The sequence below is a fragment of the Amblyomma maculatum genome, chromosome 4, assembly GCF_055883805.1.
Source record: "Amblyomma maculatum isolate TAMU_Amacu chromosome 4, ASM5588380v1, whole genome shotgun sequence".
Lineage (NCBI taxonomy): Eukaryota > Metazoa > Arthropoda > Arachnida > Ixodida > Ixodidae > Amblyomma > Amblyomma maculatum.
The window spans coordinates 2792090-2804514 of NC_139347.1; the positions used below are offsets into that span (position 1 = coordinate 2792090).

The following is a 12425-nucleotide window of genomic DNA, read 5'->3' on the forward strand; positions in this document are numbered from 1 at the left end:
ACCACTGGGTAAAAGAGCGGGCTAGCTAGCAACATACTTTGGCACATATGGCTGCCTTTGAAAGGGGGCATGCGCTTGTTATCAGGAGTATATGGTAAAATTGTGTCCATTCTAGGGAATGGCTGATGCCCATAAAGAAGGAAGAGAAAAGTAAATGCCGGAGAATTGCAAGTAGCTGCTGGCAACTATCGGGCATATAGTTACTTGGTAAAGATGGTTGTCTCATAAAGCTAAAGGTAATGTTTGCTGCAGTGGTTGGCGAGGTGGAAATGGCGCTAATAATGAACGCAAGCCACTTTCCGCTGCTCTACAGGTATATCAGTTACGGTAAGAGTCGAAGTGAGAATCTGCTGCTAAGGGACATACCACAGCTTTGGGAAAGCAAAATGTGAGCCTACACAGTAGGTGTCTGGCCATAAAATGCTAGAACTGCGGTGTAGGGCACAGGAGCAATGAAAGGAACGAGGTGAGGAGCATGAGCTCCATCGTATTGTTCTTGAATGACCCACTGCAACACCAGCACCAGATGAGAGACTGTCATTACACAGGAACACCCTAATAGCCGGCATGCAACTTTGTCCCTAACAGACTGCTTGATCTGGCTATGTGAGGCACAGAAAAAACTTCAACATAAGCAATCGCGTGTCATTATTTCAATTCACTGTAACGTGCCTGCTAGCTTCATAGAACGAGAATAAACAATATATCAGTAATTATACTGTAATTTTTTGTGCACAGAGTGACCTAAACCTACCTTTGCAATCTGGGCTATCACTTGGCCATTTACACTGAAGCATTACAAGAAAAGAAAATTAACTTATAGGTTGTTTAGCAATAATAGGAGCGTATCATGCGGCGAACCACGTACACTAGTAACATGCTATGCATCCTTACAGAAAAGAAAACATATGCAACTAAAGTTAGATGTCTGCATTCCTTTTAACTGAAGCCGACACTATCATCATCTGCAAAGAAGGTTCACTCAGATGAGCTAGGCATTTGGGGGTCATGTAGTTCATAACGTGACCTGCGTGTTTCCACGAGATCTGATATGTTGACGACCTCATAAGCACTTGTGAGGGGAGGTGGCGGGGACAAGGTTCACTCAGATGTGATAGGCATTTGGCGGTGATGTAGTTCATAACGTGACCTGCGCGCTTCCACGAGATCTATGTTGACGACCTCATAAGCACTTGTAAGGGGAGGTGGCGGGAACAGCCGCCTGGCAGCCGGGCTGTCTGAGTCCATTTCTCCCTGCACAGCACAGAGGAGGCGCCCCACATACCCTACAAGAGCCCATAAAGACACAAATGTTTTGAGCAAGCAGAATAATATGGAAGCATAAACCAATTAGTCAGTCTTACAGTTAGTTTCTTTACTGGCTTCGTGTCGCACAATGAATTATCAATTAATGATCACGGCCCTCCAGATATTGTGCGCACTAGCCAACTAGGCTAGAGGTGAAAAGCATCACAGCCTCTTGGGTCATTTTTACCTCAGCATAAAAATGACAGCCACAACCTGCTTGAAAAAAAAAGATTACATCCCGCATAATAACTTGTGAGGGAGAAAAGGTGTGCATTCCTTTGTAGGGGAGCATGCATATAGAGAACAATGCTATTCAAGTTATTTGAAATTAACCTAATTAAACTTACACAACAAGTTACTAGCATGTTCAGTTAAGTTTTGGGTTGTGTAGTGTTGAGGCTATGTATAGACTATGAGTGATGCCATTGAGGAAGGCTCCAGATTATTCTTCAATCATAAAAAAAAATTAATCTGGTGCATTTTATGCGCACTGAACTGTTATTGGACAGTGGAGAGGCATTTTAATTTTTTTTATGTTGAAGTGCAGCTGTCTTCAACGCGATTTCATCCTTCAGTCTCCGGACCAGTCGACAAAACATTGCACTCACTATCTTTGCCAATTTTCCAACTTTCTGCTAGTGCAATGTAATGTGTACAACGAAAGGAAGTGTAATATGTAATACTTTTATAAAACAGTTATCTTATTCAAGCATGGCAAACTGAGAAGAAATACTCTACAAACCATAAGTAGGTGCTTCCTTGATGGAGCACACGGAGACCTCCCCTTTCCTCGTTTTTGGATACCTCCGCTGCCATCGCTGCTCTCCACTTTTTGTCACCGAGTGAATGTTGCCGGCATTCTCATTATAATGTAGAGCCGACAGGGCAGTCCTATAAAGTGTCATAATGCACCGTTGTCCAAGTTCCAAGCGGAGACAGGGCAACAATATATAATTTCAAATGAAATGGTAACATTGAGAAGAAAACGAACAAAAAAAAAGAAAATATAAGCAAAAAGATGCATATTTCATCCTGTTGTTTTGAGCAAGCTGCCTGCTTTATGGGTATTGCTGTGGCATGAAAATTGTTATCAACTAAGTTTTTAGGCAGAAGCCTCTTAGAACCATGACATTGGTAAGGCCATCTTGGCAAGGTTGCTTGATGGAGCCACAACACCCACACCTGAAAGCATGCACAATGAAAACTGCATTAAAGCAACTCATGCAGACCATAAAGTGCAGGATATAAATCAGGATGCACTGTAAACAGAATCATCCGATTCACAGTAAAATTCAATTTTTTAGAGCTTTGTAGAGGTTTGTTTAGCTTTTGCTCAATCGGAATTCCGCGACCTGCTCGTGGAAGTGTAGCAGCACTCTGCACAAAATGAAAGCACCAGATGCCACCTAACCCCCCCCCCTCCCCCTCATGTTATTCAAGAGGTTCCCAACACATTCATGGCTGAGAACTGCGTTAGACCATCCCCAGCAATATGCCCCTCGCAGAACCTAATAATACTAAACACTTTCCTGAAAAATAAAGCGATGTGTAAGGAAGCTGAACTTGAAACATACACCAACCACGAGTGTTACAGGTGACAAAAACAAGATGCAGAAAGAAACAAAACATGTTTCAAAAAGGAAACTAATGGTTTAAACACTAAAAAAATCTATTGGTTAGAGAACAGCCTCCTTGATTTCACTGCAATAAATACTTTTCCCTTTAAGAGAGCCAACAGTTATTTTTTCCCAAGTTTATCAGAGTGCCTACTGCATTAAGGGGACATATGTGGCCCACTTTCTTAGCACTGCTAATTAGTGTGGTAGGTTGGAAATAGTGGAGAAAGCATTCTTTTGCTATAAATCATGAGGCCACTAGTTGAAACTGTAATAATTACAAAGAATTCATGTTAGCCAAGGCTTGAAAGGCAGCTGGACCTTGATTGAACAGACCCACCTTTCTTGCATTCCATGATATGAAAAGGCATAAGCCTTTGGTGCAAACGGGTTGATGACTGCATGGAACGATTCCACACCAAATGTTTGCTGGTGGGGTGACAACTGCCGAATGTCATTCAGGAGACGCTTGCAGTTCAAGAGGCGGCAAAGTTTGTTAAAAGCATCTGAGTCTGAAACAATATGTGCAATAAGAACAAAACAGATTTGAGTACCAAGAAACTGCAAGGAAGCTTGCATTACCACAAAAAACAAGCTAAATGTCTGTTTTCATAACTGAGTGGTGTGCCTCTGCATAGATTAATTTACTACTGTAACGGGTACCCTTTTGCTCAGATAAAATACAAGAAATGCTCAATGCATAGTAAAACTTCAACACCATGACAAGTAATAATATTTGAAATTAGTCTATATTTCAAGGTTCTTTTCTCTCGGTCTTGTTAAACTTTCTGAATGTTAAATCTATAACTAACAAATTCAGAGATTAGTGATTGACTCTTTCATGAACCACGAACCATTCCAACACATAACTAGGCATCTATTTAATTTATAACAAGCAATTTTAGCTGTTCAATATCATTCTAAATTAAATGAAGATGATGTTAATACTTATAAAGAGCACCTGGATGAAACCACTTCAGTGGTTGCGGTTGGCCATGTTGGCACCTGTCATACAGGCCACCGTGGCCATGGTGCTTATTCTGCACGGGGTTCAGCAGACCCAGCCACACATGGTCAACCAGGTCTCCACTGCCAGCACCAGCACTAACCGAAAAATAAAGGTGATTGATTATGGACTTGGTCCACAGCCCAATCAGTTCACAATCTGCGGAATTTGAGGCCGCAAGAAGCTTTTTCCTCAGCCCTGGAAAGAGAACATGGGTATCACTGAAAGTGACAAAGCATGTTGTCTTTGTGTTAAGTGCATTCTTCTGCAACTGACCTTTGCTCACATGCCACGTATCAAAGAGATGAGTCGTCTTCGCCCGGTTGGTCCGAAGTTACTTCCGTACCTGAGGATGACGATCTGTTACGATTTCATTGATTGTCATGTCATGGCTATCCAAAGAGGCCAATGCCCTCTTTAGGCCCTCCAACTCCATGTTGCCACTGCAAGTGACTTCAGTAGACTGTAAGAAATTGTATATTTACATAATGAGCTAGACTTCTGGAAAGAAAACTGTAGTCAAGACTAGTACAAAATTATTCTTGTTCAACTAAACATACTTCTGTGGCAGCTAGCCCACCAGAAAACAAATTTTTCGGCAAACAATTCGTGGCAGACAATTGTTTATTATGTGCTTTGAAAGCCACCATAAAAAAACAAACTTTTAGTCGTGAAGCGTGGTATGCTGCATATTTTTTTAACACTGACTTTTTCTTCCATACTACTAGCCTGATTCCAGGTGTTACTAGAAACATAGGCCATAAACATACTAACATGTATATGCCATACTTACGCCATATTTCCTAAAATACTAAATGCAGTACACGCTGTGTTTTTTCATTCATACTGCTGGCTGTTCTTTCTCGTACTTTCATCAATTCTTTCTGTTATTACCTTACTTCAAATTAATCAGAAAGCATGAGTGGCTGTTGCCTGCCTTAGTGTGCTTCCCATAATGGGCCTCTCATTTCTCTACATTTGTTGGCTTACGTGCCTGCTAGGCTGAACACACCAGTAAAGGTGATGAGTTATTTTAACATGTAAGAAAAATGATGGGTATGACTAATGGTTAGGTGCTTAGGAGAGTTTACTCTCACCTGCACAAGCTGGACATCAATGATTTTATTGTCAGATGTTTCGAGCAAGGAGTACGTGCCATATTTAGCACCATAGCCTGGGGAGTCTGCTTGGCTATCCCCTGCAAGTTTCGCCCCATTGCTTCTCACTTTCAGTGCGTCGAGCAATGCCTCCGCTGCTCTTGCCACACCTTGGGTAATAAAACAACAAGATATGCTTTGTAACATATTTGCAATAGAAATGAAAATTTTCTGTTAGTGACTTTTGTTTGGTCAGAAATACACATTTTCTGAGCAATGCATGCACAAGTTCACCACATGTTCGGCTCATTAAATTTACACACCTTCTGCACTGCTAAAAAATCAGAAGCGGCTCTGTATGCGGTCATACGTTCGCGGTCGTACGTAGTAGTTGCAGAGTGCCCTCACATCGTGGTGAGTTTGGCAATCTCACTTCATTTGGTCAGGCTAAAGAAGGAAATAAACAAGTAATAAATAAGTAAATAAATAACAAGTAAACAAGTAATAAGCAAGTAAGTCTCAACACAGCACATGCCTTTAAGGTTAGAATATACATTTTTGAAATCGCAATGTCTTCAAATTTTTTGTCTGAGTTCTTGACTCTGTATTTAAATGGCCATCTCTTTAAAGTCAACATCAAAAAAAAAATAGTGCGCACATCTTTACAGCTGCTCTCACTGCCGGTTCTTTTGAGCACTCGGTTAGCTACAGCTGCGGCAATGGCGAAATCATTATCTTGCAGTTACTAATCAGTCAAGCATAGCATGCTTAGATAAAAACAAACATGACGAAAACGAAGCAATCACGTGAAACAACCCCTGGGTTCACCTGCTGCACAAAAAGTCACTCAAAAAAGACACCTCTTTGCTTGACAGAGCAAGATAAGTCTTGCTGACACACTTATTGTCTGTTGATATCAATTTGATTCAACTATCTCTCTCGTCATCTTTTCTTTGTGGCGATACAAAATCCTAGCCTGGTCAAACATAGGAATGCACTTCTTCTCCTTCTTCATTGTTTCACATGAATGCTAATATGAAACCAGAAATGTTTTGTCCTTACCACATTCCAGGTTGTTCTGGTGTTCCAGTACTCTCTTAATAAATCATCCTGTTTGTAATAAATCGTCGACCTCGTCACGTAGTGGTGACGAGGTCGACGACACAAATGAAAGGTCGATGATTGCACTAAAGAAACTCTTTAGTGCAGGACAACCTCGACGTCGCCGCCTACCTGCAGCGTGCAGAGGAAGCCCGACGACTCGCACGGCTGCGCCTTAAAGACAACAGCGCACCGACAGCCGACGATACAACTTACGCCGGCGCCACGCAGAGTACAATCCAGGAGACCAAGTGTGGGTTTGGACACCAATTCGCCGTCGCGGACTTAGTGAAAAGTTGTTGCGTCGTTACTTTGGGCCGTACAAAATCATTCGCCGCGTTGGACCACTGGACTATGAAGTCATTCCCAACGGAACATCAGCATCACAAAGGTGACGCGCACGCCCAGAAATAGTACATGTCGTACGACTGAAGCCTTATTACGCGCGTTAAAGAATCTGTGGTGTTTAAACTTCGCAGTGTTTGTTTAAGTTGCTTTGTTTTGGAACATCGAGGCGATGTTTTTTTAAAGGGGGGAGTAATGCCGCGAAACCTTCAAAACTGTATTTGTTGTTTTTTAGCAGCCGCCGGCATACAGGCTTATCACTCTGATTCTCGACCGCGTATCAGTTCCGTAATTTTTGTTTGTTAATGCTCGATGTCGCGAGTCACACCTTTATCAGTTTTGTTGTAGCGCAAGGTGCACCGAGATCTGTCTCGAAGGTTCCGGCCACTGGGGTGTCTTTCCAAAATGTTCCAGACCGTGCTGGTAGCTGTTTGCGACGTTATCTAGGTTGTTATGTGCAGCCTTTAAATTGAGCGTTGACGAGTGTGACGAGCATTCTTTGTTCGACGATCGACGAGCACATTTGTTTCTATTGCCGCCGCCGAGTTGCCTAGTTCTTTTGCGGGCGCAAGTCAGCCCAAATAAAGAACTTCCACTACTGGAGGCTTGTCGGAGACGCCGCCTACCTTGTCTGCCCCCTCCCCCCCCCCCCTTTCTCTTCAGCTTTACGCCACCTAAACATCCATGGTACCGATGGCTCGAGGTCGCATCGGGCAGCTGGGCGAGGCGGGGGTTGCGTGTTCTTGTCTTTCGGTTCTTCGGGTACGTCGGATCTTTGCTCTAATCTGGTCTCTGGTCAGTTCATGTATGCGCCTTGTTTTCAGACCTGGGCGGGGGGTTGGGCGGCGGTAGTCGGTCGGGTTTGGGCAGGAAGGGCTGGAGAGAAGCTACGCGGCGATATCTGTTGAAACTTGCGTTTTTCTCTCTATTTTTTCTCCCTTTGTGTAAATATGTTCGCCTGACACGAAACAGGCGCCTTTCAGCAATTTATGGCCGGCGACAGCTCCTCCCCGGGTCACCCTCTGCGGGATGCCATGGGAGAGTGGCCAACGCCGGGACAAGCGGACCGCGGACCCCTCCGACCGGAGGGAAAAAGAATGCGGGCAAACAGAACGAACGGGGAGCCCCATCGATAAGCATGTCTTTTGGAGCTCTTGCTCCCCTCTTAAAGAAGTTGTATCTGGTTCTTAATTGTTTGTTGTAAATAAACGAAGTTACTTAAAACTACAACAGCCGTAACGAATTGAATCAGTTACAACAGTAAAAATTTTGGTGCCGAAACCAGGGAATGGAAATCAGGACTATCGAACGGACCCAGCGACTAAACGACCTACGACAGCAGCGACATGGATGTTCTGAGGAAAAAGAGAAAGACCATCAAAAGCCAAGCGACGCGGCTGACGAAAGAAACGAACGACATCTTGGGCGCTGAACCACCATTCACCATCGAAAAGTTGAGCGTTCTCATCGAACGTTTACAATTGGTAAAGCAACAGCTTATCGATGTGGATGCGGCAATAGAACCTACCGTTAAAGAAGATGAAGCAGAAGCTGAATTTGAGCAAGTCATCGAATATAGCGACAGAGTGACTACCTGCATCTGCCGTCTAAAATTGAGAAAAGATGAAGCTGAACACGAAATCAGGACTCAAGATATCCGGAATCAAGCTTCAATTGGTACCAGTCCCGCGGCTCGGAAAATTAGACTTCCGAAGCTGGATCTGGCCAAATTCGACGGCAAACTGAAAACCTGGCAGCCATTCAGGGAACAGTTCGAGGTGGCAGTTCACAAGAACATAAATCTTTCCAACATAGATCGCCTAAATTACCTCAAGACGCTGCTGACACGAGAGGCCAAGACAGCTATCGCCGGATTGAAAGCATCAGGTGATTGCTACAATGACGCGGTCGACATTTTGCAGCAGCGCTTTGGGAATCAGGAAGCGTTGATTCAGGATCACATGTAACGCCTGATTGATGAGAACCTGTATTATCTGCGAAGAACGTGGCGGCCTTGCGGCGGCTATATGATGATGTACAAGTTCACATGCGGGGACTCAAGGCGCTGGGCATTGACGAAGGTGGTTACCAGGCAATGATGTACCGTCCTTCTCCGTGCTATGTCGAAGGAGTTGATCCTGGACTTTCATCGAACGTATGCTGAGGCCCACAAGGCAACAGCGGCAACGATGGGCGACGATTCAGGGTCAACAAGCTCGCCATCAGACACCGCACAGGTGACGCCTCTGCAATCTCTGCTGAAGTTATTCCGCTTGGAGCTGCAGGGCCGCGAGGACGATGGAGGACAGGCCCGACGACACGCATGGTAAGCCTCCTTCTCATTTTGATGGGCACAAGACACGGATTCAACAAGAGAACTTTCACCCTTCTTCCGCCTCAGCCCTGCATGGCGCCGCATCCTGCATGGAAGGCGTATTTTGCAAATGGAAAGGTCATGACAGCCAAGAGTGCCAATCAAAGATGTCAGTCAAAGAAAGAAAAGCAATATTAATAGCTAAAGGTGGATGCTTTCGGTGCACGAAGCATGGACATCGTTCAAGGCAATGCAGAGTCCATATCAGCTGCAAAAAGTGCAAGCGCAGACATGCGACAGCGTTATGCGACCCTGCAATCAACGAAGCCGAGAACACATGGTCGGCCAACGAAGGGGTGCAACCAGTAAACCTGCATGCTTCAGGATCAGAAGACCCCAGTCATCGCACCGTCCTAATGCCTACCGTGACAGCCATGAACAAGGGAAGTAAATCACGAAAGGTTTCCCGAGTTCTCTTTGACAGCGGCAGTCAGAGAACATTCATTATAGAAGACTGCTCTAAAAAAGTTGGTTGCAAATTGCTCGGAACAGAGATACTGTCGATTGGGGGTTACGGACGACTGCAAAAGCAGCGCACATTCCGGCGCGTTGAGGTGTGTACATCGGCAAAGGACGATCCGAAAACTAAATTCAAATTTGAAGCCTTAGAAATGCTTACAATATGCGAACAGGCCATTCCTTGTCCAGATAAGCGAATTATAGAGGCTCTCCACGAGCTTTCTTTGCCATCGGGTGACGAATGCTGTTATCCCAATACAGCAGGGATCGACGCACTGGTGGGCTCAGATCACTTTTGGGAGTTTCTAACTGGCAAGGTTACGAAACGCGGAGACAGGCTAACAGCACTCGAAACAGTGTTTGGCTGGGCAGTGCAGGGGCAAACGTTTTTCCCCCTGCAAAGATGTCACTTGCGCCCGTGCAGTCGTGCTAAGAACTACGGTTGCAGACCAACACGTTGAGCCCGTTTTGAGGCGTTTCTGGGAGCTGGAAAGCATTGCAGTCTCCGATACACAGGAAGATACCTCCGACAAGTACCTCTGGGAAGGCTTTACCAAGATCGTAAAAGTTGTTGATCAGCGGTATGAGGTGAAGCTTCCTTGGAAGGATCAAGTCGATCTTCAAGACAATCGAGCAGTAGCAGAAAAACGATTCCGCCAGCTGGGGAAAAGACTGACGCCTGCTCTAATGAGTGAGTACGATGCCGAAGTGCGACGCTTGGTGACCGAAGGCATAGCGGAGATCGTGCCCGATGAGGCTTGTAACGACGGTCAACATATTTACTATATGCCCCACCAGCCTGTACTTCGTGAGAGCAGCAGCACGACAAAGTTGAGAATTGTCTTCGACGCGACGGCTCATGGATTGGGAGCAAAATCTCTTAATGAGAATTTAGCATGTGGACCAAATTTAAATCAAGAACGTCTTCGGCTGCTGCCGAATTTCCGACGCCATCGAATCGCGCTGGTGGCCGATGTGGAGAAGGCATTTCTACAAGTTAGGGTCTGAAGACACGGATTCATTGAGGTTTTTGTGTTATGAAAGCAGTCCCAAGATGGACAAACCGCTCCTCAGAACCGTAGAGTTAAGAATGGCACGCGTGCCATTTGGAGTTACGTCTAGCCCCTTCCTGGTGGCGGCAACGCTGCGACACCACTTGGACAGTGTCAAAGACCAATACCCCGATACTGCTGAGCTTCTCAAGGGAATCATTTACGTCGACGACTTGCTGTGTGGCGCTGCCAACGATGAAGAAGCCGCAGAAATCTATGAGCAGGCCAGCGTAATTTTTGAAGCAGCCTGTTAGGTTTGGGGCGCGTGCGTGCCTGGGTTGCGTACCGCTGCCAGCTGTTATTACGTGCGGCGCGCGGCCCCTCGGTAGCGTTGGCCTGGCGGCTCCGTGGACGGCGGACGGCATCAAAGGTGCCAGCAAAGACGAGGCGTCTTTTAACGAAACAACCTTTACTGCAACATCATGAAGAAACGGGCAGTGAAGCTGACCCGGAGAGATTACAGACACTCTCACACAGCTGGTGTCTAGCGTCGTGCCAACGGCGTGTGAAAGTAGTCTCTAACTCAGCGGAGTCGGCCGCTGCTTTTTATAGGTTTTCCCGTTCACAGGGAAAGGGTAAACCCTCACAGGAAATGGAGCGCCCAACGTGTCTGGGCAAGATGGGATGACTCAATCGCAAGTGGTCCGAACGCATCTCCTCCACCTCCTGCAGACGGGCGAGGGCGACGCTCTCTCCCTCGAGTTCCAGGCTTGGCCGGCGTTTGCACACACACGCACGCACACACATTTGGCGCGTGGCAGGATCACGTTGAGACTTGTCGGCGGGAGGAAGCGTTGCGCGGCCGATGAACGGCGTCAAAATGGCCGATCCGCTCGCGGTTCTGCCTGTTGCTATGTGGTGGCCGCGTCAGCTGTCCCACTTCTCGGTGGAGAAACGTAACAGACTGCCCCGCCGGGGAAGGGAGATCCCGAAGGGCAGGGGACTGCATCCGCTGTCCGGAGGGATCGGGATGTTGCTGCTAGCCGGGGTCATCCGACTCTGTTTCTCTTGAGCCAAACAGCCTGAAGAAGTCCTTGGCAAGTCCGGTTTCCAAGGCACTCTGCAACTTGTCTTCAGGAGAGATTTCTGACAACCCACAACGTCACAACCACGCTAAAAACTCAACCGTTCAGCCAGCAAGCACGGCACAAACTTCACCAAGTTTTGCCAGACTATTTCCCTCTTATGCCCCCATCTATATTAAAGGGCAGCTCAGCAGCACTTGGAACGCGTCCACAAATTTGAAAATTGCGCTTTCAAAAAAGTTACTTCAAACAAAGATAATACAATGCAATCTGTTCAAAATCCTATGTCAGGAAGAAAAACACCAAGAAGTGAAAACTGGGGCTTCTTCTCACATTATGGGCTTCGACTTAAGCCATCGGCATTACCGTTGAGATCACCCTTTTCACTAAAGCTTCGGCTGTCCGTTTCACGGAACAACCGTACCTTCCTGTTTCTGTGCAAAGAAACATATGAGCATGAATCACTCACTTTTCGGAACAACCTATCCCTCTCCTTACGGGTTGCGCACCAGTCACGCATTTTCTCGGCACGGGCGCATTTGTGCCTTTGGGATAATCGCTTTCTTTTTCGCGATAGCCTCAACTTGCTCCACTCTTTCTCGCGCCTGCCTTTCCGCTTTTTTCTGCGGCAGCACTGGAACACGGGCTTTCTGCTTTCTTTTTGCAATCGTATGCGTTTGGTCTCCTTACGATGGCAGCATTCTTTCTTGCGCCTGCATTTCCGCGTTTTTCGGTGGCAGCACTTGAATACTCTAGTCCCACTTTCTTTCGGCGCGAGCTCTGGCAAGCTAGTGGTCAACGTTCTAGCGGTAACCGGAGCCAGTCGGGCATGGTTGTCGTCTAAGTGGTCAAAGTGCGGCGCCGCGTTTGCATCGTGGCCAGCAGCGCATGACTCACCTTCAGACAAGTCCGAACAACAACTGCTCACGCCAGTCGCGTCAATCCCCCTTCTAGGCATTTGCTCTGGCGGCTCGCCTCTCAGTGCGTCGCCTCGCTCAGAACTAACCGCGGCACGATCAAGCTCCTTCGACAGCTGGGGCGC

General features: G+C 46.4%; 1 pseudogene; it reads right to left on the reverse strand.

The window, feature by feature from the left end:
* Positions 1 to 423: 423 nt before the first annotated feature.
* LOC146190215 (uncharacterized) overlaps positions 424 to 12425 on the reverse strand; it is a 66046-nt pseudogene continuing 54044 nt past the window's right edge.